This window comes from Thamnophis sirtalis, unplaced genomic scaffold (genome assembly GCF_051295495.1).
Source record: "Thamnophis sirtalis isolate CommonGarterSnake01/CBP01778 unplaced genomic scaffold, rThaSir2_p1.2 scaffold_2, whole genome shotgun sequence".
In the NCBI taxonomy this organism is placed as follows: domain Eukaryota; kingdom Metazoa; phylum Chordata; class Lepidosauria; order Squamata; family Natricidae; genus Thamnophis; species Thamnophis sirtalis.
In genome coordinates, this window is record NW_028261382.1 from 133,160,676 (window position 1) to 133,188,660 (window position 27,985).

Genomic DNA, 27,985 nt, shown 5'->3' on the forward strand with positions numbered 1-27,985 from the left:
ATTTATTATATGGAATAAAGTGTTTAGTGAAGTTGAACATGAGGAAATTCAGGCAATTTGCAAAACTAAAAAAACAACATCACAAGCGGAAATAACTGATACTCAAGACACAACTAAAGATATTGTAGTAGAACTCCCAGAAGAAGCTGTTGAGGCGGAAATAACAACACTACCACCAGAACCAGTTATCATTGAACCAACTGATGAACTAACTCAAAAACAAAAAGAATTGAAGGACAAGTTCATGGAGCATTTTCTGTCTAATGAGGAAAGGCAACGTTTACCATCATTAAAAACTGTACCTAAGAAAATTTTGGCCCCCATCATGAAAATGGTTAATGCAGTGTTTTCAACAATCAAACCGAGATCCATCTTGGAAACGAACCAGTTAATGTACAGCGCATCTGTAATAGTCACTAATGAACTAGGCATTAAAATCAAAGTACCTAGTCACACAATAGAAAAAGCATCAAAGCCAAAGTGAAAAATCCGATTAGAACAAAAAGTCAAAAAATTAAGGGCAGATGCTAGTAACTTAAAGAACATGCATGAGCAACGGCTTAAAAACAACAAAACCATAGATCAGCTAAAAATAGATTGGATACAAGAAACATCAATGAAGCTGTAGAGATTATAAAACAGCAGATAAAAGCAACAGCTAAAAAAATTGAAAGATATGAGGCACGAATCATCCAATATAAACAAAATCAGCAATTTTGATCAGACCAACGGCGTTTTTATCAAAGTCTTAATGTGAATGGTGATACCAAAAGTGAAAAACCAGAAAAGCAGGCCACAGTTGAATTCTGGAAAGAACTGTGGGGAAATGCAAAGGACTACAACAAGGAAGCAAAGTGGATACATGACTTTGAGAAAAGCATTGGCAACAAACAAATGCAAGTATTAGAAATAACAACTGAGATGATCAAAAATCGAGTTAAAAAGGTAAAGAATTGGACATCACCTGGAAAGGACCAATTACATGGTTTCTGGCTCAAATATCTGACCAGTTTACATGCAATATTAGCCAGGCAACTGAATGAAATTTTACAAAAGGGCCAAATTGATGAATGGTTGACAACTGGAAAAACATACTTGATTCAGAAAGATCCAACTAAAGGAACAACATCTGAAAACTATAGACCAATAACATGCTTGCCAACAACCTTCAAATTACTCACAGGCATTATTGCAGATAACATGATGGATTATTTGGAAACAAACAACATCTTGCCAGTAGAGCAAAAAGGCAACAAAAGAAGGAGCAGGGGCACAAAAGATCAGCTTCTAATTGATAAAATGATATTAGAAAATTGTAAGAACAGAAAAACGAACTTGAATATGGTCTGGATTGATTACAAAAAGGCATTTGACTCACTGCCACATAGTTGGATCATAAAATGCTTAGAAACAACTGGCATTAGCAAAAATATTACATCCTTTACTGAAAAGGCAATGAAACAATGGAGAACTGAGTTGGCAGTAGGGAATGAGAGCTACGGAATGGTTAATATCAAGCGAGGAATTTTCCAGGGTGATTCACTTTCACCTCTTCTCTTCATCATCGCAATGATCCCACTATCAGTAATCTTAAAAAAAATGAAATTAGGCTACCAAACAGCCAAAAAAGCTGAAAAGATTTCGCATTTACTATATATGGATGATTTGAAACTCTATGGAAAGTCAGAAATAGAAATCCAATCATTGACAAATACAGTCCGAGTATTCAGCACCAATATTTCAATGCAGTTTGGCATGGAAAAATGCGCCACTGTATCCATAAAAAGGGGCAAAATCACTGCATCTGAGGGAATTGAAATGCCCAAATGCCCAATGGCCAATGCAAAGAAAATGAAGCCTACAAATACTTAGGCATTCTGCAGTTGGATAACATCAAGCATGGAGAAGTAAAAACTATTGTCAGGCGAGAGTACACCAACAGAGTTAGGAAGATTTTGAAATCTAAATTGAATGGTGGAAATACAATCAAGGCCATAAATACCTGGGCAATACCAGTTATAAGATACACAGCTGGCATAGTTAACTGGACACAAGCTGATTTGGACCTTTTGGACCGAAAAACCAGGAAACTAATGACAATGCACTACAGTTTACATCCACGTGGTGATACTGATAGACTATATCTGCCCCGAAAATCAGGTGGCAGAGGATTATTACAAGTGAAGCAAACAGTTGAAGAGGAAAAACATGCACTGGCTGATTATTTAAAAGAAAGTCAAGAACATCTATTAATTGAAGTAAAGAACAAAAATCTACTGAAGGCCCAACAGACAAAACAAGAATACAGAAAAGATGTGATAAAATCAAGAATGGAGAGTTGGCAGAACAAAGCACTGCATGGTCAATTTCTGGAAAAAAATAAAAGATAAAGTGGACAGTGAACAAACTTGGTTATGGTTAAAAACAGGTACATTAAAGAAAGAAACAGAGTCACTAATCCTGGCTGCGCAAGAACAAGCTATCCGCACAAATGCCATTAAGGCCAAAATCGAAAAATCCTCTGATGATGCCAAATGCAGACTTTGCAAAGAAGCTGATGAAACTGTTGATCACATGCTCAGCTGCTGTAAAAAAATCGCGCAGACTGATTATAAATTGCGGCACAATTCAGTAGCACAAATGATCCATTGGAATTTGTGCAAAAATTATAATATTAAAACAGCAATAAACTGGTGGGAACATCAGCCTGAAAAAGTCATCGAAAATCAGATGGTCAAGATCTTGTGGGATTTCCGTATACAAACCGACAAAATACTGGCGCATAATACACCAGACATCACACTGGTTGAGAAAAATAAGGTCACAATCATAGACATCGCAATACCAGGTGATAGCAGGGTCGCCGAGAAGGAACATGAAAAAATCGCAAGATACCAGAACTTAAAAATCGAAATTCAACGACTATGGCACAAACCAGCAGTGGTAATTCCAGTGGTAATTGGCACACTGGGTGCTATTCCAAAAGCACTGGAATTACATTTAAAACAGTTAAAAATTGACAAAATCACCATCAGTCAAATGCAAAAAGCCGCACTGCTTGGATCTGCACGCATATTACGAAAATACGTTACGACGTCCTAGGCCCCTGGGTGGGGCCCGACTAGTAACCAATGCCAAATCCGGCGAAACAACTGGCCGCTGTGATACAATTGTATAATAATAATAATAATAGCAGCAGCAGCAGCAGCAGCAGCAGCAGCAGCAGCAGCCGAGTTGCTAAACTTGACATTATGTAAAAAATATGAGTTACCTGTATCTGAACACAAAGTGGATAAAGTCATTGAAAGTAACAAGTTGAAGATCATCTGGGACTTTCAAATACAGATGGATCTTCATTTAGAACACAACAGAGTCATCAAAAACCGAAGCATATAATTTATTGATATCACAGTATCAGGAGATGTCAGAGTCAAAGAAAAAGAACTAGAAAAAAAATCACAAAATATCTCAATCTGGCCATTGAAATGATATGTGGATGAAACTTGTTACAGTGATACCCATTGTCATTGGGGCACTTGGCACCATTTAGATTTTAGATTTAGATAAATTTATTTATAGGCCGCCCTTTTCCCTGAGGGGACTCAGGGCGGCTTACAACGTATAGGGAAGGGAGTACACACAATGACATATAAAGACAATACGTAATTAAAAATAGAAGCAACATTCATTCATCATTCGGGAGGGGACGGATTATAATCTTTAACCCCAGGCCTGATGGGATAGCCAGATCTTGAGGGCTGTGCGGAAGGTCTGGAGGGTGGTGAGGGTACGAATCTCCACGGGGAGATCGTTCCAAAGGGTCGGAGCTACTACTGAAAAGGCTCTCCTCCGCGTAGTTGCCAGTCGACACTGACTGGCAGATGGGACTCGGAGGAGGCCTAATCTGTGTGATCTAATAGGTCGCAAGGAGGTAATTGGCAGGAGGCGGTCTCTCAAGTACCCAGATCCACTACCATGGAGGGCTTTGTGGGTGGTAAGTAGCACCTTGAAGCGCACCTGGAGATCAACAGGTAGCCAGCGCAGCTCGCGGAGGATAGGTGTTATGTGGGCGAACCGAGGTGCACCCACAATCACTCGCGCGGCCGCATTCTGTACTAGCTGAAGTCGCCGGATGCTCTTCAAGGGCAGCCCCATGTACACCATGTCCAAGAATTGTACAAAATACATCAAGAAATTGCAGCTTCCTACAATAACACCAGCAGAACTGCCAAAAACCCGTGCTACTCGGAACATTGTACATTTTAAGAAGATATTTGGTCAATACCTAGGATGCTGGCAGAAACCCGTATCAACCATCAGTGCCAATCAATAATATTTGTGATACATTTTTAAATGTTCAGTGGACTGAGTTTCATCTTTAATGAATAAAAGTAGAATCATCATCATCATCTATAAAAAAGCAATGGGAAACAGAAGAAATGCCTAGGGCACTATTGGAGAAATATGAAGAGTGAATCCAACTGAGCATGTGAAAGAGCATACATTAGGGAGTATGCGACAAAAAGAGTGATAAAATATATCTGTTTTCATGTTCTTACTACTTCTGTAGCAGTGGTGGGTTTCAAACTTTTTTAGAACCTGTTCTATAGGTATGGCCTGCTTTGTGGGAGTGGCTTTCTGGCCTTGCTGGTGGGCGTGGCCAACTTGTAAAATGTGGTGAAACTCATTAACAACGCTCTTGCTTAGCAACCAAAATGTTGGCTCAAAAACTCTGGCATTTGAAAGGTGCAAGTCTTAAAGCTGTCAAGTTACAAGACCCTTGCACCCCTAACCCTTTAGAAAAAAAACCCCAGGGGTGTTCAAACTTGACAGCTTTAAGACTTGTGGACTTCAACTCCCAGAATACCTTCTCTCGCTTTTCATCTTGATGATGTGCGGACGGGAGGGAGGGAGGGAGCTGGAACCGGTTCTAAATGGCACCATAGATTTGTGGAGCCTCTTCTATAGAAGAGGTTAGAACTGGCAGGAACCCACCCCTGTTCTGTAGATAACCGTCTATCAGCCTCCCTTAAGGTGACCCTTCCCTGTATAAGAGAAGGATGGGACACAGGAACATCTACAGGGCTGTTGTACAGAATTCTAAGAATATAACCATAAAAATCATTTGGATACTCTCAGGGTTTGATTGACTTGGCAGGTCCATTCAAGGCAAGTGAGGCACAATTGTGCTCAGTTCATTTAACTCTAAGCAAGAAGACAGGATCCTTGGGAGAACCATGCCTCCTTTGGTTGTTGAAGGCATCCAGAGGTGACATATAATTGTCCCTACAGTAATCGTGTATTTGAAAGGAGGTGGTTCCATCTGCTATGAAGGGGCCCATTCCTCAATAGATCATTGCTAATTTTTTGTTCAACTTCCAATGTCCTCTGAAGAAAAAGGTTGCAGAAAAATGGCTAGGCTGCAGCTTCAGAAGAGCCGTATTCAGCCAGGATTCTCAGAGACATAATATACTGATATGACATTGAACTACTTGTCAATAACCACTAGCAGAGCTGGGATATAAGTGATACAACCATCTTTGCTGTCTTTGAATTTTTGGTAGCTCTAGATTTAATTTTGTGTATCCTTCTGGTTCAGTTATGAGAATTGGGACCAGGAGGCACAGCATTAGTGTTAGTTTTTCTCCTAGTATCTAATTGCAGTTGGTATAGATGGGAGAGAAGAGATTAGATCCAAAGACCCTGACTTGCAGGGTGCCACAGGGCTAAAAAATTAACCCTCCTGTTTAACATCTTCATGAAGCTACTGAGTGAGATCATCTGTTGGCATGGGGTCAGGTATAATCAGTACTCTGATGATTCTCAGCTGTATATCCTGACTCCTGGCCAACTGAATAATATTGTCAAGATCTTGTCTCAGTGCCTAGAAACTGTGGGGATCTGGATGGGGAAGAAAATACTTAAACTCATCCTTAGTAATACCAAGGAAATGGACATGTATGGACCTTCCAGATTCAAGGACTTTCATACCTAGCTCTGAATGGGGTTGAACTTCCCCAGAAAAAACTGGTGCACCTTTTTAGGTCCTCCTGGGACCTGGTTCAGCTCCTGGTTCAGGAACAAATAGCATATTTAGTGAAGAAGGTCTTCATATAGAATTGTCTTATGTACCAATTACACTCTTTCCTGGCTTGGGACTCCTTCCTCGTGATTATTCCTGCCTAGGTTATTTCACACCTGGACTTTGCAATTTATTTTATATGTGGCTATCCTTGAAAACCATATGGCAGCTTCAGTTGATCCAGAATATAACAGCGAGCAATTACGGGCATGCCATCATATAGCAATAACACTTAGACTTACATACAGCTTCACAGTGCTTTACTCTATAATCAGTTTACAGAGTCAGCATATTGCCCCCAACAATCTGGTTCCTAATTTTACCTACCTCAGAAGCATGGAAGGCTGAGTCAATCTTGAGTTTGGTGAGATTTGAACAGCCAAATTGCAGTCAGCCGGCAGTCAGCAGAATACTGCATTCCAACCTCTAGCAAACTTCACCAGTTACCAATAGGCTTCTGGCTGCAGTTCAAGGTGTTGCTTAGCACCTTACATGGCGTAGGTCTTATTATTTGAGGGACTGTTTCTCTTCCATTGTTTCTGCCCTGAGTCAGCATGTTCTGTATCCTACTCATTAAACAGATCCTACCAGATAATCCAGTTCAAGAAATCAAATCCATAGGAAGGCTAAAACAGATTTTATTATATATAATAACAAAATCTTTCAAGATTGTACTGTCTGAGCCTCTCCTGGATGTCTTCTGTCTATGTGGACTTGGACTTAAAATGTATTTGTTCCTTCATCATTTTGGTAATAGATTTTACATTTCTCCATCAAAATCATCTTCTTTATTCTCCTCACAGTGCCAGCTTATGGGATCCAGGAGGCATGCTTTCTCTGTCATAGTGCCCGTCCTCTGGAACAGCTTTTACCCCAGAGATTCAAGTGTCCTCAACTCTTCTTTAAATGAGCCTTGAAAAAATGAGTTCCTTTCCCAGGCATTTGCCTAAGATATGAATGGCGGTTTCCCATGTAAAACATATTTATGTCTCTTTAACTGAGATGATCCCCTTCCTGTCTACTGTTAGTCTGTTATTTTGATTTTACCTTTGTGCACTGCTCAGTCATCAAGAAATTGGGCAGCTTTAGAAATAACCAACCAACCAATCCGGGGATTTTCTGGTGGTCTCCATCCAAATGCTAATAAAGTCGGATCTCAGTTTTTTTCAGTCAGATGAGAGTGAAGGTCACCTCAAGGGAATCTTTTCATTTTTCAGAGCATTAAAGTGACTGCCTGAAATATTACACTGTGAGATAGTCCCAAATAATTTTGCCCATTCTGCCTGTTATTGAAAAATTGCTGAAACTCTATATTTCACCCTAGATAAGCATTTGCATGGCGTGTTGTGGAGTACTATTCTGAGTCTCATAAGAACTCTCTTTTCTTTGTTATATCTAAACAGATATTGAAATCTCTATTCTGCAAAACCAAGTAAAGAGCAGGTGGTATCTATAGTTCACTAATGATGCACATTGTATTTAAACAAGTCGTTGCACTGAAGTAATATGCCATACAATTTAGAAGCAAGGTGACAGGAACTACCACTATACTTTCATGTTCTTCAGCGGTGTGGAAGAAATGTTGATGTACAGCCAAAGTGATCAAACTGAACTAATTTTCTTTTCTAGTTTAATTTAACATGGTGCTCAGAGCCCTTGGAAGTTATTAAACTCTGCAGTGTGTATGGTCAATTTAACTTCCCCATGGAGATTGTTTATCAAACAATTATAAGAAGGCACTTAAAATCAGAAACCTTATCGAAAAACTCTAATCCTTCATTCGTTTTTAATTTCTGATATTTAATTTATGATTTGCAACTTTTATTTATGAAGGGCACTTGAAAAAAACATTTTTCTCAATGTTCCTCATAATTTTAAATATTTTAAGTAAAAACAGCATTGTTTGCTTTGAATTATTTAGAAATAAACTTTCAGCCAGGTGCACCAGTTTACATATACAACTAAGATATAGAAAGATAGATGATAGATGATAGATAGATAGATAGATAGATAGATAGATAGATAGAGACAGACAGACAGACAGACAGACAGACAAGCAGACAGACAGCAGACAGATATCAAACACACACACAAACACGCTTTATGTAAACAAAAATTATAAACTGAGCTCCAAACTATTTACATTGTTCATTGTATTAATTAAAATAAAATCACAAATCCTATATTTGATTTTTACATGGAAAGAATCTCCATGTTGCTCTATATTAAAAGAAAAAATGATTACCATTTTGATGTATTTATTAAAGTGTTTAAGCTGAAATAGATCTATATTGTCTGCAAAATTATTTTTCTCAAACTTTTATTTTGTATTATACAATGAAACTAGGATGGTAGCTTTTCAACCATTATTTACATGAATATATAGTAGTATATACTGTAAACATTGCTTAATTCCTCCAACAAATTAGCTGAACCCAGGGAAAATTCTTTGAACTAATTGTGGAAAGACGTTCATTAAATGATTATTTTTATTCAGGATAGAGTTATTTTCTACCTTTTTTCTGTTGATACCAAAATTAAGTTTGGATTATATAACTTCTAGCTGCATCAGGGGTATTTGCATGGGAGGGATATCACAAAACCTAAGATGGCCATGTGATTGAATCCCTGACCTTTTTACATAGTTGCATGCATTAATGGGTCAGGGCTTTGGTCATGCAGTTGTAGCTACCATCTTAACTTTTTTGACATGCTTCTCTCATTGGTGGCAGCTGCTGAGTCTATGACTTCTATGACTGATGCAGTTCCCAAAATAATTTTCCCCTAGTTGGTAAATTTGATGTGTTAGAAAAAAAGGTACTAGTTCAACCTGGTGTCTACTTTTCTATGTGCATTTTTTTTAAAGAATGAACTCCATCAGGGAAAAAAAAATAGAAATTAAAATTATGGGAGAGTATTTTGTGCTTTTCTATTGGCATCCTGAACAATAATGAAAACTTCAGGTTTGGATATCAGAAACATATTTCATAAACAGCTTCTCAAATACAGCCTTCTGATCTGGACCACCAACTCATTAGTTTCAGTTTGCAGCAGCACGCAATAAGCCTCAAATGAGCTTATTTAAAAATGTGTATACCTCTTTTTATATTATCTTGATTCTTGTTCGTCATTAAATACAAATCAATAGTTTAAATTAATAATACAAGCAAAATTGGTACTCTCTCTAATTGGTGGTAATTTGTAAGAAGCTACCCAGTAGAGTAGGATGTTGTGGGAGGAATGTTTTTGGAGTATGATCGAGAAACCTGTTGAGAAAATAGGCAACTATTGACAGGCCTGATTCATGACTGAGTGACTGTTCTGCTAGTCTTCACATGATCCCCACAGAGGGAAAGCTTTGACCACCTGCTAAACAAGGTCTGTTTGAAGTTTCTTCTTAACAGTTCCAAGACGTTAATTCAGCAGGACAGCTCCACTGGAGTTCTCAGTGTCACCAAATCGGCAGCTGTTGAGGTCCATTCACTCCAGCATGAAATGTTTATATAAGGGGTCCTACCCCAATTTATTTTATTTGTGACTACGGAAAAATAAATAGGAAACTGAAATGTTCACACTATTCAACTTTTACAGAAGTGAAGATCATTGATGCCAATGTACTAATGTACTTCTACTGTTCTTATGATGGCGATAGCCATGTTTCTTGTTGTTTAGCCACTCACTTCAATCAAAAATTATGATCTGTTCAGTATCTCCTTTCCAAACTTGATCAACCCATAATAGAAAATAGCTAAAATGAAGTAGATTACAGCACAATCTGTACATTTTGATTCAGATGCCCTATTAAGTTTAATAAGTTTTAATGCCTTAAATACATGTTTCACTTTAAACAGTTAAGAAATGCTATATTGAGGAAAGAAATCCAGATATGAATGCCTTTGTTCCTTTTTCATTATTTCATTTATCAATAAAGTACTGCCTGCGGGGGACAGAACAACACATCCATGTGTTCAAAGTTTTTGATATTTAATGCTTTTATTTGCTAGATATACTGTGAATTGTAAATATCATCAGGGGAACTGTTTTAACCTTAGGTAATAAAACCACATAAATTTTTCTTGATACAACCAATTTGCTTTTCTTTTTATTGTAGATTTGCAAGTCTTAAGTGTATTTTTATAAGACTGTTAATGTGTTCCATTCTTTCTGATGTGTTTTTTCCTCCCTACTATTATCAGATTTCATTATATGAGTAGAATTATCAGCTCAACCCATTGTACAGCAAAGCAGTATTAAGTCTGTCTGGAATTTGCTGCTCTTTAAGTTTACAGGAAAAAAATTGTGTAAATCAGGCTCTCTAGTTTCAGTGGGAGGCACAGGGTTGAACAGCATCCATTTGTCAAGTTGATTGCTCCTCACTGAGGTTGCCTTTGCTTGTCTTTGAACAGGAGTGAAATCCTATGTGAAGCTCCATTTCTGTCATTTACACTAACATCCATCCTCTTAAACCAAGGCCTCCAAGAAAAAAAAAACAAAGTGTTGGCACAATATAATCAGTCACTCAAGTTGTCTGTCATTTGTTTTTTAAAAAAGGAAGTTACTTTTAAGTTAGTGGAGCAGAAAATTGTGGAAAGTTGGGAATAGAGCTGTAGTAAAGGGAGGACAATTTAAACATGAAGAGAAGACATCCTGTCTATTTTGTTCTCCCCCACCCCCTGTAACCAGAGAGTATTCATTCATTTGTACGTTGATTTCTGTATTCTTGATAGGTATATAAATATTTTTTTAACTTTTATTTCAAAGAGATGGTAGGTTTACACTTTGCCTATATTATAGCTCACATGAATAATCAGGATAGGACCATTAGGCACTGAATCAGAACAATGAAATTCAATCAGAATAAGGATTGGCAGCAATCAGAAATCAGCAAACTCATATGATTCTTTGCTAACTCAAACACGGCAGAATAGAAGGGATGTGCAAAATAATATGCACAAAATTCCGCACTTGCTTGGATTCTTTCAGGTGGAAGTGGGTCAAGGTGAGGGCAACACAAAAAAGAAATTGAGGGACAGGAGGAGAGGCTAGGAAGATTGAGGACGAGCAAGCTGGTAGAATATGCCATGATAGGATTTTATTTATTTATTAATTAAATTTATGTCTCACTGTCAAGCAACTATGGGCAGCTTACAACATCATAAAGGTCTCTTCCAACTCTGTTATTCTGTTATGTTGAAGCCAAGGGGGAAAGGTGTAAGCTTTTGTGACCTACAGCTCCCTTATCTTCCTTACGTTCTCCCAAAAGACAAAAGTTCACTTCCAGATAGAAATATTAAAACATTAATATTAAAATTCACAGAAATTAAATAAGTTAGGAACCAGAATGAACAGTGACTGAGCGAAAAAAAGGACAGAAAAGTGATCAGAGGATGGATGGACACTGGGATATGCTGTACAAGGCATTAGAAAGCAATAACTAGGAGGAGGGAAGACCCAGGGATGATGCTGGAATGATCTAATCTGTTTGCTACTGTCCATGATTTAACCAGGAGTTCCAAATGGCTAGCACAAAGAGTAGTTTAAGAGCAGTTAGAAATCTATGTAAATCCCCATATATATTTTTACTAAGATTGTGGGATTGGGACAAACTCTAAAGCTGCACTGCTTAAGAAAAAATATTTTAAAACTAAGCATAATAATACAACACAGATGTAATCTACACTTGCTAATATTGCATTTTAAATTCCATACTTTAAAAAAAATCTAAATCAATGGGTAGAGGATGTGATCCAAAAAGAAAAGAACTGATCAAATGTTATTCTTTATTTTAAATTTAAAAAAATCTTACATTGTAATATGATGTGAACTTTATAGATATCACAGCTCTCCTTTAGAGAAATCCACGATTATTTTTCTTACTAAAGATACTGATAACATTCCTTATTCCTCTGAAGAGGAATGAAATATTGTTCTAGCTTCTGCACTAAAACTGAGAAAAAGTATTTGGGTAACTTAATCTGCAATGTAGTGAAAGCTTAAACTCAATGTTGAGTTTTAAATTACCCCGTTATCTCATAATTCTTTTTTATTTAAGCTCAGTGGTAGATTTTAAAGTTAGGGCTTAATTGCATAGCCTTATTTGGAGCATAAGAATTCTGCCCTAAAACAATTTACAATGGGTTTTTATCCATGAAGTAGCAAGAGGATGATAATATTCTAAAGCAATAGCAATAGCAATAGCAGTAGACTTATATACCGCTTCATAGGCCTTTCAGGCCTCTCTAAGCGGTTTACAGAGAGTCAGCATATTGCCCCCAACAATCTGGGTCCTCATTTTACCCACCTCGGAAGGATGGAAGGCTGAGTCAACCCTGAGCCGGTGAGATTTGAACCGCTGACCTGCTGATCTAGCAGTAGCCTGCAGTGCTGCATTTAACCACTGCGCCACCTTGGCTCTAAAGTAAAGAAACATTTAATACGATTAATTTATGCTCTGACTGTGTATTTCACCTATACATGTTTTCATTTTTAGTACCTGTATTATAGTCTAGATGCTAAGGAAAGCTCACTTACAAAGTAGTCTTTGACTTACAACTGGTCGCTTAGCAACCATTCAAAGTTACAACAGACTCTGAAGAATGAAATATAACCAGAATTCAAAGTTCTGATGTCTGAGTCACTTGTATTTTGGGTGTTCAGAAACTGGTCTGCATTTATGGCCATTTACAATCTTTTTGTCAGAAACCAATGTTATTTCTGGTTTCTGGCAAAAATCACCCCATAGTGAACAATGGGTTTACGTAATAACCACAACATTTGCTTAATGACTGTCTCATTTGTTTAAGAACTGCTGCAAAAAAGGTTGCAAAATTGGACATGACCTGCTTTATGACTGTCTCAACTTATCACTGAAATTGTGGACTGCCAAGGATGTGGTAAGTTAAAGCCTACCTGAATTATAATAGGCTATAGAATTACATATGAATTTTGCATGGAATATTTTGCATGGAATACTTTCAAAGTATTGAAAGTATACTTGAGCTTTTTCTGTGCAAGGTTTTGATGAACAATACTTTCTACAGGTCTAGACAACAGAACCAGAGTGGGGAAAACAGTTTGTAAAATCCCTTAATTTAAGGGTAAATTAAGGGCTCTTACATGCTGTTTTTCCCCACTCTGGTTCTGTTGTCTACACCTAGCAATGTATCATGAGCATAAGTATGCTCACAAATTCCTCAGCATCCACAAGGCTCTTTTTTATCTGATTTTAATTCTAAAATTCTTTTGATCAAAAAAGGCAGCAACAGCATTTTGCAAACCACATTTGACATTCTATTAATTTATAATATTATGAACTGGTATTGTGAAAAACAAAATCTGTGTTTCGGTATCATGTTTGTTTATAAGATTATTCAACATATACAGTTAGGAAGCCTAATTTAATAAGAGTACAACCATCGAAATGAATGTGCAAATTAGCATGACTATCAAAAGTATGGCTGATTTAAGTGGCTTTGCTCTACTTTTAATCAGATTTATATGCAACTGATCATCCTAAAACATGCATTTTAGATTTTAAAGTCAGATTTCTATTTTACCTTTTTATAACTTAAAAAAGCATTAATTAAACAAATTAAGCCTATAGCAAATCATGTAAATATCCTAATGGATATTTTAAATTTTTATTCATTTTTGTACAATAAGAAACTAACTGTTTTTTAAAGAAAAAATAACTAACCCCCCAAAAAATATTCCTGTAGATGAAATGAAAGAAAATTAGAAAAGTTTTTTTAAAAAATGTTGATATTAGTTATATTTGTTCATAAATTTTTCATTTAATTTGTATGAATTTGAATTTAGCTATTTCTAGGACTGTTCAAGACATGATTCAAAGAAAAATTGCTAATCTTTAAAAACATTCAGTAGAAAAATTATAACAAGAATTAAAAGGACAGCACTTTAATCTATGTAGAGGAAATGGCCTTGAGGGACAGAAGGAAGAGCCGCTGCCAAGGCAACAGACAAAGAAAAGATTTCTAAGTAAGGGATAGCAATGTAACATTCACAGATATCTCAGACAAGTTCCTTCCTAGTTCATACAAAGATAAAGAGAGGGAGGCACATTCAGACTTACAAGATTTTGTTTCTATAACTTTATACTAAAAGTAGCATTGACCTATTTGGTTTCCTAATCTGGTCTGGATTAGGAAGGATTGACATGCATGAGTGTGTCAAATCAGAGTGTGACTTTTTTTTTCTTGAAATAGTGTGATCCCCACTTCATCTCACAATACAACATTATTATTCATATCTCTGATCTCCTGAAAGGATAAATGCACAGCAAATGCCCATATTTATTTATTTATTTATTTATTTATTTATTTATTTATTTATTTATTTATTTATTTATTTATTTATTTATTTATTTATTTATTTATTTATTTATTTATTTATTTATTTATTTATTTATTTATTTATTTATTATCAAAATGTACATGCCGGCCAATCCCGAAGGACTCTGGGCGGCTTACAAAAAAGAAGAAAAAAAAAAGAGAAAAAAAGACAGTATAAATTTTTCTTAGAAGGAGTCAGGAGCACTAAGTATGGGAGAATTATTATATATAGGGAAATAGTGTGATCCCCACTTCATCTCACAATACAACATTATTATTTATATCTCTGATCTCCTGAAAGGATAAATGCACAGCAAATGCCCATAAATTTTCCTTAGAGGGAGTCAGTAGCACTAAGTATGGGAGAATTATTATATAAAGGGAGATTTAATAAGTGATTCCATCTCTAACTTATAAAATATATATAATTTATAACACCAGAGCAGAAACTATCCATTAAAATACTTTAAAATTATCCTAAAATGTATTTTTAGGATGAATAAGCTTTCACAGGCTCACCCAGTACAATAGTTATTAGGTTTTATTAACATAGACTACTTAGCTGACTTCACAATCTAGATAGTTCATGTTTCTTGATAGGACAGACTGTATGACTTTAACACTGGAATTTGTACAGATAAATATTTGTTTGCTTCTTTCTCTAAGAACATTTTGGAAGAGCCCTTATTACTGAATAGCACTGAAGTAACAATATCTATGAAATATGGCCACACAAAGTAAGGACCTCTTTAGAAAAGGTGCACCATAGTCTCCTGCATGTAATGCTCCCTTTTGTTAAAGAAGTGTTCACAATCTCCTGGATGTAGCAACTACTGAACCACCTGTTTCCCAATGGTGTCAGCATCTTGTGATAAAATATACAATGAAAAGAATCTTATAGTTAGCATATAGAATCTCATGATTTCTTTCTATTGATCTATTTATTAGTCTCGCAAAACCAGAAGAGATCTACACCTTAAAACTTTGAAGTGTCCTGTTCTCAAAGCAGCCACTTTGAGGCCCTTCTCATCTATCAGATCATGTATGCATGCATAGACAATGCTTGCAGTGGTGTGGCCACTAATATATTGTTCTGGAATTATTAGAAAGCCCTGGTACAGCCATTGCTAAACATGGCTCAGACAATAGCATTGGAAATTTAAAAGAGAACTGATCTCAAGATACTGTATAATTCATAGAGAAGAGCCCAGGTTTTTCATGCAAAATATATGTAATGTATCAAGCATAATATGTAACCTATTGAGGCTGTTGAGCATGTTGAGAAAGAATGCATGCAGGTACTGACAGCATTAGGTAAAGGTGGATTTGAAAACCATTTTACTTCTTTTGTGAGAAAATATATAACGAGTCTTAGCACTAGAATTCATAAATAAGTTTAAATTTCAACGTTGTGTGGTGGATTGGGGGATTTTTAAAAATCTTTGTTCTTTGCCCAAGTGCTTTACATGTCTAAATATATGTTAGACTATACACCTGAAACTGTAATGTATGAAAAGGCTTTTATGTGAATGCGTAATAGACAGATGCCAGTGTAACAAAAATGCTTTCATTATCATGAATCTTCATGGTAAAGTATTGATTGCATGGCAAATTGAGCTTGAAGGTCATACCTAAGGAAAGTTGGCAAAGGAATATAAAGGCTGCACCTCTTTTGTGAGTATACTGTAGGTTTCTTTCCCTCCAAATATCTCAAGGTTACATCCCAAGAACTGACTGAAACATAAAAGAATATGATAAATACTTTGTGCCTTCCTTTAATCTCTGCTGTTCAAGCAGTATTTTGATCAGTAGTGGGCGAGGGTTCTCTTTTTATATGCAGTTCAGGAGAAAGAGAAGCAAGGGGGGAAAAATCTTCATTATCTGTGTATCTAATTCCTCCCTGTAAATTTCTAGCTACCTCACTGCTTCCCTTGCCAATTTAATGAGTAGATAAAATTTCTTATGTGTGTGTAAGTGATTTTCTTTTCCTTTGTAAATGATGTGAACCTACGATCAAATGTTATCTTTGCTGCTGACGCAAGGAAATTAAAAGCGGTATTATCGTTCTGTTCAGTGTTCTTTTTAGAGAAAACTGCTGGTTAGGTCAATTTACTTGGCTCGATACCATGCTTTAATCTTAACCTGGGGCGTACTTCAAATACACGGCAGCTGGCTCAGACATCTTCATGCATGATTGCATGTTAATTTCTCTTCGTTGAGAGGTGGGAATCCAGCAAAAAATTCTCTGCTGAATGAAAATGTTATGGGATTCCTAACGGGTGAATAAGCACTCTCATATGATCGAATAAACCTGGAATTGGCTGCCTGAACTTTCAGGGGCCTGATTCCTCCAGGGCATAAGACTTTAGTTGTATTATATTATGGATAAATTTGTCCCAACAATTTTCAGCCTAAGAATGTGACAAGAACAAAGCATAGCATTCTCCTCTGCTGCTTTGCCTACTTTAAGTGCTCTAATTAGAACAAAATGTGCATGATTTTCCAGTAAAAACCAGAATTAGGAGGTTTGGGCATGTGACGGCTAACTGCTGGAATTACCGATCTGTGATAAATATTGAGAGAGAAAAGATGCCTTTACCTGGTAATATCTAATGAGTACCCAACATCTCATTCAGCAGATTTTTATGGGAAATTCATCAGATTGTCCATGCAAGTTAAACATATGAGGTTGAAGCTCGGTTCATATTGGTACGAGTGACTAGTTTTCAGTACAGATTGGCAGAGAATTTGGAATCTAGAAGCGCTGGCTGTAAAACTACCTTTATAAAAACTACCTTATATTTATTTTTTAGGTTTTTATTACTGCATTTTCTAGTCCTCCAATGTCTTTTTCTAACCTCTTTCTTGAAATAGATATTATACAGAGCAGGCAAACTTCAGGAAGAATGTACTTTGCAGTGGGAAAAAAGTTAAACTCCTGTCCTGAATAATGTTGTTGTTGTTGTCGCCGTCGTCATCATCATCTACTTGCAATGAAATATGAAAGTAAATTATGAAACTAAACAATCCATCAAGGATGATGAAGAATTCAAGTGAGTTTAGCAAGATTTCACAGACTCTAAAAAGAATTTGATAAATAAAAAAATTAAAAATTATTCATCTAATATTTCTATTGCTACTTTCACAACCTTGTTTAAGGGAGCTGTTTTTTAATTAAAAAGTGTTTATATATATATATATATATATATATATATATATATATATATATATATATATATATATATATATATATATATATATATATATATATATATATGTGTGTTATATTTATGCTGATAAATAAAGGGAGACTAGTATAGATCTATTTCAAGCTATTTAGCTCTCATCAGCTAGCCACACCCTTGTTGGGAATCGAATATATCACATATATTAGCCATTTGTGCATGAGTAAATGTAGGTGCCAATCTTGTTGAAGCCTCTAATTTGTTATGTGTCTGGATTCATAGATAAGCAAGCTAAAACTAGTACAAAGCAGTACCAATAGGATCTGTTTGAGAAAGGTTCTGGATCATTCTGTTACCTTACAGATCACATTCGCTGGGTTCTGAGAGCTACTAGCATAGTACTTTGCAGAATCAGTTGCTTAATGAGCAGTCCGTTTTCTCTCTCTGTTAAATTAAGTGTTGCTTCTTTTAAACCGTGTGTCATTTTTGTATAAATTTATTAGGAAAGACAAACTTCCTTTGAATTGCTCATTATTGTTGTTTCCTGCTGCAGTGTACAAAGAGAAAGGCTGTCATCTCAGAGGGGGTTGTGAATCAGAACTGTGGGGCATGTCATTGTCACATTGTTTTTTTTTCCTGCCATGCCTCTGAAGAGTTTGCCAGAGCTCCCCATTAAATATTCTTATTTTTGGATGCAACTTGATTGTCACTTCTACTTAACCGCACTCATTTCCAGCCCCCAACAATGTGCATGCTTTGTTTTAGGACCATGGAATTGTGTAAAGAAGCATTTTAACTAGATATAAAGTGTTGGCATATTTAGTGTAACCAAATCTAGAAATTAACCCTGTTTATAACAAATTCCTTAATAACAAACACACAGAACCCCATTGCTACATACCTTTATGTACCTCATAACATACCTACATACTTTTACATACGTTATTCATAGACATAATCTTCACTTGCTTTTCATGCTTTTCCCCTTCTACATGATGTTTTAAGTGTGTTTCTCTCAAGTATAATGCATTCAAATTGCTATAATGAAGATAAATTATCTCAGTATTTAAAAGCTGTTTTCATAACATGTGCCGTCTCTGTTTTTGAATAATAGCCATAGCTCTTAATGAGTTCTGAGCTTTATTTTAGGTTGTAAGTCACCACTAAAATTGAATAGTAGGTGCATTTTCCCCATCACGAAAATGTTACTGTTGAAAGAAAAGTTAGGATATGAAATTAATTTTTACTGAGACAGATCAGTCAAGTTTAGGCAGTATTCTCTTTCTGTAGAAGAAACATTTTCCTTTAGAGCTTTTATCTGATAATCTTTTGCTTGGGAGTCTTTCTACTGAGGCTGAGTAATCCCTCAGATTCAGTTTTTTAAAGGTGCTTTGGAATGTGAAGGAGCATGAAGACAGCATTGTCTGTGACCCATTAAAACAACCATGCTTGTTCCAAGTGCATGATCATAGCATCTACACAATCCTGGAAATAGACAGGGCTGCTGGAATTATTCACTCATAAGTGCTGCATATATACTGCCATGATTTCTGAAGCACCTCTTCGGAATCAAAAGCAAAAGGCATAAATTTTGTTATGGTATTCACCAATGTTTTCTGCATGTCCACTAGCACCTAACCAGTAAAGGAATGTTGTCTGGATGTTTTCTATGATACATGCCATCAAGTATGCAGTAGAATATTTTAATTCAGTCAAATGACCCATCTTTGATTAATTATCTACCAGTATATTGGTCAAAAAGCACTAAGCAGGCTAATGTGGGAGGGAGGGAGGGAGGGAAGAGAAAATTATACATCATTTAAAATAATGCCTTTATTGGGTCAGGGGAAGTGGAACAGTGCATATGCTGTGTAATTGGAAATTTTCAATCTATGAATAACATAACTTGGGGAAAAATTAAAACAAACAAGTTAGAATACTCCAACACATCCATTGTTCTGCTTGAAATGAGTGTGCTGGAGTTAAGAAAAGTGCATTAAAACGTAATTCACTGCCTTTCTCTTTGGGATATGTATTATATGGAAAAAAGTTCCTTCCAATATGAGCAATATAATTTCTGATTAGACCTTTAAGGATTCTGATTCAAGATTTGATTGCAATACAAATCACACTAGGACAATTCGGGAAATATAAATATTATACTTACTAAGGACATGAGCATTAATAATTAGACAGTTACAAAAAAACCATGAAGTACACGTTGTTGTTGTTGTTGTTGTTATATCTTTATCCCACCTTTGCTAAAATGTTTACAGCAAACAGGTCAAAATCAAATCAATTTTATTATGATCATAGTCTTGGATAATAAACAATTTATCTTGAAACACAAAGAAACAATAATACTGAGTAGTGAAATAAATAACAAACTACAACTACCAGTAGTCCTCAATTTATGACCACAAGTGAGCCCAAAATTTATGTTGCTAAATGAGAAATTTGTTAAGTGATTTCCCTCCCCCCCAATTTTACAACTTTTCTTCTCACATTTATTAAGTGAATCACTGCAGTTGTTAAATTAGTAACAGGTTTGTTAAGTGAATTGGATGTTCCCATTGACTTTGTCAGAAGGTTGGAAAACCTGACCCAGGGTGAGCCAGTTGTCAAATATTTGAATGTAAATCATGTAACCATGGGTGCATGGTCATAAGTGTGAAAAATGATAATACATCAATTTTTTCAGTGCTGTTGTAACTTTGAATGGTCACTAAGTATGGTATTGGTATGGTATTTTATTATTTGTATGCCGCCCTTCTCCGGGAGGACTCAGAGCGGCGAACAGTTCAAAGGGGAAAAAAAGGGGGAACATAAAAGACAAAATACAAATAATAAAAGTCGACAACAATCGCACAACCATATATGTCGAGAGGGGAGGGAACTCATCACCCCCAGGCCTGCCGGCAAAGCCAGGTTTTGACGGCTTTTCGGAAGGCCTGGAGAGAGGTGAGGGTCCGAATCCCTGCGGGGAGTTCATTCCAGAGGGCCGGAGCTGCCACAGAGAAGGCCCTCCCCCTGGTAATAGCCAGGTGGCATTGGCTTGTAGATGGCACCCGGAGGAGGCCAACCCTGTGAGATCTAATGGGTCTGTGGGAGGTAATTGGCAGCAGGCTGTCTCTCAAGTACCCAGATCCAATACCATGAAGGGCTTTATAAGTTACGACTAGCACCTTGAAGCGTATCCGGAGACTGATCGGTAACCAGTGCAGCTCGCGGAGGATAGGTGTAACGTGGGTGTACAGAGGTGCACCCACGATCGCTCGCGCGGCTGCGTTCTGGACGAGTTGAAGTCTCCGAATACTCTTCAAGGGCTGCCCCATGTAGAGCGCATTGCAGTAGTCCAGTCTTGAGGTCACAAGGGCGTGAGTGACTGTTGCGAGTGCCTCCCGGTCCAGGTAGGGACGCAACTGGCGCACCAGGCGAACCTGGGCAAATGCCCCCCTGGTCACAGCTGACAAATGGTGTTCTAAAGTCAGCTGTGGATCCAGGAGGACCCCCAAGTTGCGAGCCCTGTCTGAGGGGCGTAGGTTTTCACCCCCCAGCCTGAGTGATGGAATATTGACCAAGTTTTTGGGAGGAAAACACAACAGCCACTCGGTCTTGTACAGTGAACAGTTGTAAATCAAGGACTACCTGTATTAGCTAAGAAGGATAAGATACCTGAATATATTTTTTTTACATTACAGAACATAGAGAATAAATATATGCAAAATAACTGTGGTTTGTGAAAAAAAAAATCCTGAATGTTGAGTTCTTATTGGAAATAATAAAAATTAAGACGTCACTGAGATAGCATTCTATGTACTTGACAGTTCTTAATGAATTTCAACATGAAAATATTGACAAGTTATCAAAATGCGGTGATGTCACTAAAATTGGCTTCCTTACTGGAGGACTGGAATCTTGCCAACAGATCATTGATTTTTTTTCCCCTAAAAAGTACTTAGGAAGTTATTGCAACATTAAACTTAACATCTGTATAAATAGATTGATATTAGAGTTTTTATTAAAGCTACAATTGTTAAACATAGAGAAGAAAATGCTCTGCCAAGAATATATCTGATTTTTAAAGAAGGAAATCCTCACTAATATTTTGAGATATTAACAAGGAGAAATTAAGATGTTGATAATGAGGATGGAACAGATTAAGTAAACTTGGATTCTGAAATATCGTTCCAAAGGGTCTTGAATAAATTTAGAAATCATACAATAATCCATTAGTCTTAAATCTTTTGGGCTGATTGCACTGATCATCTTACACAGTCTTTTGTAAATACATGCTTCAAAGTACTGATGGTTCTAGTTGCCCTCTATCGTTCTAGTCTTCACATACAAGCATAACACAGAGATATTATAGAAAATGAAAGTAACGAATGACCAAAGCATTTCTTTCTTTAAAAAAAAATGCAACATTAGAAATAACATAAATTACTGAAATCAGGAGCATTTTTTGGCATTGGAAGAGGATTCAGGGATCATTGGAATCTGCAGTGCAGAATTTTTGTTACAGCAGAATGAAATTGGGTGGCATAAAGAAGATTACATGAAAGATATAAATGTAATGTTCCTTTCCTATTGAAATTCCTAATGTTGCTTCTCTACTACTGCATTCAAATTTTACATCAATGTATACAGAGGTGGGTTGCTATTTTTTTTTACTACCGGTTCGGGGTGCGCTGCTACATGCGCTCGCATCCTGGCAGGTGGGCAGAGCCTCTCGCCACCTCTACTACTGGTTTGCCTAATCCAGGCTAAACCAGCAGCAACCCACCTCTATTTGTGTACCATGCAATCTTTTTTTTTATTTCAGTTGTTAATCATACTGTGCCAACAGTTTATAGACAAGGCCCAGCAAATGTCCCATTTTTTTTCCAAATTTCCAATGTATTATGAGATTTGAAATTCAGTGACTTGCTTCTGCAACTCTTTTAGTACAATACTACTTATCTGAAAATATTGAAATCAGTCAGGTAGACTGGACTATTGTAAATTAAGTCTCTGAAAATCTCAGTCTTATTAATAATTAAACCTTGCAAACTAAATGATGTATTAGTTCTTCACTGAGCTTTTAATGCTTTTCTATTTGTAGAAATAAACATTTAACAGCAAAACAAGAGAAGAGAATTTGGGTTTACTGTTTTTTTGTATTAGTTCCAGACATTTAATATTTTATTTACGGCATGATCTCCTACACATTGTTTATTTCTGTTTATTTCATCCCAAAGATATTTATGCAAACTCTCTGAAATTCCTGCCCCTTCCAGAAAGGTAGCCAGACTATAAGGAGATACAATCTCATCTGAAATCCGTACAAGTTTTCACTGTTGTGTGTGTTCTCTCCCTCCTCCCCACTCTCTCTCTGTCACTCCCACTCCCACTCCCTTCCCCCCTCTCTCCATCATGTCTTTTGATCTACTACACCTTGTAAAATTCATTAAAACAATTTTTAAACAATGCATTGCTTACTTTCTACACTTCGTATTCAGAATAAGGGTAATACTTTCAATATTTTCTAGCAGGGGTTCACCATATTAGTTGGATGCAAGAGAAACACCAATGCGTTTTTGTTATCTTAAAGATTAAGAATATATTGTGATGTTTGTTTGTTTGTTATGTTCAATTTTCTTCTTCTGTTCAATCCTGTCTGATTCTTGGAGACTACCTAGACAGACACTGTAGTTTTCTTGACAAGGTTTTTCAAAAGTGACTTACCATTGCCTGCTTCCTAGGGCTGAGAGAAAGTGACTGGCTCAAGATTACCCACCTGGATTTGTGCCTAAGGCAGGACTAGAACCTAGAGACTCCCAATGTCTAGCCTGATACCTTTACCACTATGCTAAATTGGCTGTCATATTGGGGACTATAGTATACATCAGTGGCTATTAACCTTTTCTTTACTACAGACCTCCTTTAAATACCTTTGTGGTCACGGACCATGGTTACAGACTCCCAAGACTTAACAAAAGATTTAAATTATAACAATTCTTCAGTTGAGAACCATTGATATACATCATAAAAAGATTATGTCACAATAAATGACTGAGTCATATAGATGCTACACACATTTTTCAGCCATGTTCCCCTAATGTTTTTAAGTTGAGAATTAAATGTGGGAATCCTAGGCAGGAGTCAGCTATGCTAGATTTAGTACCAAATAGATCCAATCATGCTACATTAGACTAACAGGTCAGCATGTAACAGGAACTCTAAAATTGTGAGAGATTGATTAGGGTTTGAAGTGAATGGGTTGTAAACCTTTTTGTATGAATTGGATCTTAGAATATTGCCAGTTTTCCTGTTGTTTATTCTTTCTTCCTTCTCCCTTTTCCTTTCACACTCATTGGTCATGCTTGGCCAGTGGGGACAGGTGAAGATGTTATGAAGCCTTGTCAATATTTGTGTGGGGTTGGGTTCTTGGGGTACCTGACACTTCCTGGAGAAATTGGGTGACTCCCAAAGTGTCTTCAGTAATTATTACCTACCAGAACCGCTGGTAAATGAGATTTAAATAGATTAATGATTGACAAGGTAAGTGGTAAAAGGGCTTTAGATGTTTTGTTCTGTATGGGTGATTTTTGTCTGGGAGATAATCTTGCCTTAAATTTCTGCAGTCTTTAACAGTTTTTCTCCCTCTTATAATTAGAATATTTTCTGCAATCCAGAAAACAAGTTCCAGGAGCAGTTTCAACTCCATTTACAAACGAGATAGGTGCTATTATGGTAGAAAATAACATCTATTTCCTATACTTTAGACATTGTAGTTTACTGTGAGTCTGTGAAAGCAAAAAGTTAGCTACTTTTATAGGGGACCAGGAGATAATCAAGACTTGTGGGAAATTTCTGTCAGCACATCATCAAGGCAGGGTGTTCTGGAAGTTTTTATGATCCCTGCTGGATCAGGTCCAGTGACTTGGCATATTATTTAGAGAGTCTTTCTAATCTATGATGAAAACAGAGGCATATTTCCAAGAAATGTTTGTATTTTGTTAACTTGTGTACACATTTTCTCTGGTACTTTTCCAATGTTTATAATGTTCCAGGTTTCAAATAATTCCATAAGGAAGATGGCCAAGCAAGTATTGTGCATGAATTTCAAAATAGTGGTTGAAGTTAATCAGCAATCAAAGAAACCTTACAAAAGACAATTGAACAATTGATACAGAATACTATTTACAGTGAGGCTTGGGCCTGGAAAAAGTATCCAATCTGTATCATTTCCCTTTTAAAATATATTTTATTCATTTTCACATTCCATTTTGCAATCACTTATATACAGGGTATTTGCTATAAGAAAAGAAAAAGATAAAAAAAAATAAAAAAAAATAAAAAAGAAAACACAACTCATCATTCACAACCCCACCTGACACTTCCTCCATACACCCCATCCACCCCCTCCAACTTTCCTTTCTCCCTCTAACACTCCCCTCCTACTTCCCTTTCCCCTCAAACCTTCCTTCTCCCCTTACTCCCAACACGCCCTCCTTACATTCCCCTTACTCCTTCCTTACTCCTCCCTCTTCTTTCCCTCTACCTCCCTCCTTGGTGTATGCCTTTATTCAAGTGTTGTTTAATCTGATAAAAAGTAAAATAAACCAAGGAAAAAAAATATAAAGAAAGAAAAGAAAAAAGAAAAAAACAACAACCGTATATAAGTACATTCTTGTTCTTATTGAGACTATGTTAACACCCACCCACCCACCCCCCATAAATCCCCATCCCTAATCCTCCCGACCTCCCAGGGCCCACACCTGGCACTGCCTTCTGTCTAAAGTATCTTGTGTACGTATGGATTAAAAATAAAAGTAATATATTAAAGGAAAGAAAAACAAGAAAAAAGAAAGAAAAGAAAAAAGAAAAGAGAAAAAAGAAAAAGGAAAAAAAAAGAAAAAGAACTCTTTGTGTTGAGCTCAGCCCCCCATCTTTATCTATGCTTAAATAGTGTAGGTCATTCTATCTATATTTTATTCTCGTCTCTTACTTCTTTGTTATTTACCCCAACCTCCTGTAGACTCTCCCGTTCCTCTTCCTTAACCTTGTATTCAGATAAACATTTATACAAATTTGTGTAGGCATCAATATACAGTCTAGCTCAAAAATAATCCCTTCCTGTAAAATTTAAGCAACGTGGATCATGCCACATATTCAAATATTACTTTACAGAAGAATAATCAAACCTTCCCTTCTAATAGAATTTAAACAGCATAAATAATCTTTCTTAACCTTATTTTCAAACAGTAATTCAAAATAATCTAACCAAACTTTCCCTTCTTAGTAAAGTTTAAGCAGCGTGGATCAAGTATTACTTTACACAAAAATCAATTTACATTCTATCTTAAGATGATCCCAACCGGCTTTCTCTTCTAATAGGATTTAAAGAACGTAAATCATTCCGCATGCATTTTACCCTCATCCCTTGCTTCTCTGATATTTACCACTATCAAATTTATGCAGACATTAGTTTATGATCTAGCTCAGAGTAATTTCACCCAACTTTCCCTTCTAATAAGAATTAAATAGCATGGATCATTCCACATATTCAAATAATACTTTCAACAAGAGTCAGTTAACCTTCTGTTTTAAAGTAATCCCTTCTAACAGAATTTAAACAACATAAATCATTCTGCATTCATTTTACATATATACAATCAATATCACCCCACCAATAAGTTCCGCTTTTTCTACCGGAGAGAGGTCGCAAACCCCCATTCAGTCCACAACTTTGGCAAATATTTTAAAATGTCTAAATCCTCGATCTCCGCTTTTCTGCTTCTCCAAGGGAGGAAAGGCTACCCCCTCCATCTTGCAGCCACACGGCCTGCCGCTTGCCTTCTCCTTCAGCTTGTCTCTCCTCTTTTCCAAGTGAATCAGGAAGTCCCGCCTTCAAAGTCTTGTAATAGAAATCTCGAGCCTCTGAAACAGAGTTAAGACGAAATCTTTGATTCTCAAATGTGACCGTAATGCCGGCTGGGGCCTCCCATCTATATTGAATTTGTTGATTTCTAAGCTCTTTAGTTAAAAAAGCATAGTCTCTTCTTGCTCTCAACATCTGGAAAGGGATTTCTTTGAAAACAATCAAGTCCTGGTCACCAACTCGCAGACTGTTATTATGAAACTTTTGCATAATCGCGTTTCTGGATTCTTTTGTGGAGAAATATATAATTATGTCCCTCGGGAGCTGTCGCTGTTCCGCTACCAACGAGTTCTGGCAATAGATTTTCCGATTCTGCCAATCAAAGTTAAGCCCCGGGCTTCCCACCGCATGGCTGAAGGCTTCAACAAAGGTCTGTTTCAGATTCTCTCGCTCCTTTTCGCGGAGTCCTCTGACTCTTATTGCAAATGCCTTCCTATTAAAATTTATCATCACGAGCTGTTTTTCAGTGTCTCTAATTTTTTGTTGTAATATTTGAATATTAGTAGTCAAATTAAAATTAGCCTCCTCCAAGCTTTCCAATTTATTCTCTATTTCAGCAGAATAATCTGACAGGGCAGACACGGCTGCAAACGTATTCGCCTTCATTTGGTCAATTTTAGACTTTAAATCATCATATAGCTCCAATACAAATTCCTTGATTTCTTGTTTAAAATCATTAAGCATTTGAAAGAAAGATTCCTGTGTTAAAAATTCTCCAGTAGAGGGCGTAGGAGACAAGGGCTGTGATTCCAGTATAAATTCTTTAGATTCTTTAGGCACATTTGTAGAGAGACGCTTCGATTTTGACCTGGGTGCCATAATAAATAAACAAATAAACAGCGCTTTCGCTCCCCTCTGTTTCCAAAAAGAAAAAAGAGTTTATTTTGTTAAGGAGCGGTCTGCAGGAAGGTAAAACCGGCTAAGAACATCCCCTATCAGTCACCAACGGAGAGAAATCGCCATTTTGAAGTCCGTTTAAACAAAGAAGGCTCTAAGACAAATGGTGCTGGTATTTAAGATAGTAATAAAAGCATAAATCTCACAGGAGTGGGACCCGCCCGTATTAATCCTGGCTTGAAACAACTTTGCTTTGTCCTGGGGGGGGCTCGCCTGTCTGGGGCTGCAAAAAAAAGCAGCTGAGAAGAACTGGCTGGAGATAAAAGCTCCGCTCACGCTGGGTCTAATCTCTGTCCACAGCCAAAAAAAAAAGAGAAAGGCTGTGGATTACGAATAGACCCTAGCACACAGAGCTACTCCCTGCCCCTTTCTTAGCCAAAAAGGGGTGATATCTATGATCTTATTTAGATATACAGACCAGATCTCTGAGAGGAGCTCGGTTGAGCCCTCCTCGGCAACAGGCTCCGCCCCCCGGATCCAATCTGTATCATTTCCCGATACAGTTGGGATGCCAAAATCAGAAGAATGCCTGACAGTCAATTTG

The 27,985-nt window shown here is 36.8% G+C and overlaps 1 protein-coding gene and 1 long non-coding RNA gene across 3 annotated transcripts in view; one reads left to right on the forward strand and one right to left on the reverse strand.

Annotated features, from left to right (window-relative positions):
* The window catches only part of GDAP1 (ganglioside induced differentiation associated protein 1), a 357,570-nt gene that overhangs the window by 282,783 nt on the left and 46,802 nt on the right, over window positions 1-27,985 (reverse strand). The gene's annotated exons all lie outside the window — the stretch shown is intronic.
* The window catches only part of LOC106538605 (uncharacterized), a 175,764-nt gene that overhangs the window by 77,994 nt on the left and 69,785 nt on the right, over window positions 1-27,985 (forward strand). The window contains exons 4-5 of one of the 2 annotated variants that reach the window (XR_015695623.1): window positions 12,886-12,975; window positions 17,308-17,486. The exons of the other annotated variant lie outside the window; for it this stretch is intronic. This is a non-coding gene — a long non-coding RNA (uncharacterized LOC106538605). The remainder of the gene's footprint in view (window positions 1-12,885; window positions 12,976-17,307; window positions 17,487-27,985) is intronic. 2 annotated transcript variants of the gene reach the window in all.